The sequence below is a fragment of the Pteropus alecto genome, unplaced genomic scaffold (genome assembly GCF_000325575.1).
Source record: "Pteropus alecto unplaced genomic scaffold, ASM32557v1 scaffold95, whole genome shotgun sequence".
NCBI lineage: Eukaryota > Metazoa > Chordata > Mammalia > Chiroptera > Pteropodidae > Pteropus > Pteropus alecto.
The window spans coordinates 23,438,308-23,438,895 of NW_006441071.1; positions in this window are offsets into that span (position 1 = coordinate 23,438,308).

The following is a 588-nucleotide window of genomic DNA, read 5'->3' on the forward strand; positions in this document are numbered from 1 at the left end:
GAAAATATTCAACTGAAAAATTAGATATGGGAAAAAATGATAAAAATATAGAAAAATATCTTTATGAGGTCAGGGTACAAAATAATTTCCTAAGGAGATAGACAAAGTTCTATACAGAAAATGATAAATCTCTTTATCAAAATTAACTTATATGAAGAGGTACAGAAAAAGCCAATTCAGAAATGATCAATAAACATTTAAAAGGATGCTTGACCTCACGAGTAATCAAGTGAATGCAAATTGTTAAAAAAAAGAAACTACTTCATATCTATCAGATTGGTAATAATTTCAGAATCTCGTGATCTGGCAAAGCTGCAGGATTGCAAATCATATTGTGCTGTGGGATTGTGTATCAGTCAGCCATTTTAGTAAAAAAGCACATTCTAGTACCTAGTAATTGAATTTCTGTTCTAGATTTTAGAGAAACTAGTACATGGGCCCAAGGAGCATGTGCAAGGATAGTTAGTGTAGCAGTGTTCATACTAGTGAAAAAATGGATTCTACCTTAATGTCCATTAATAAAGAAATGAATAAGCAAAACGCGGTATATGCACATGATGCAATATCACACGGCAGTGAAAAAGAATA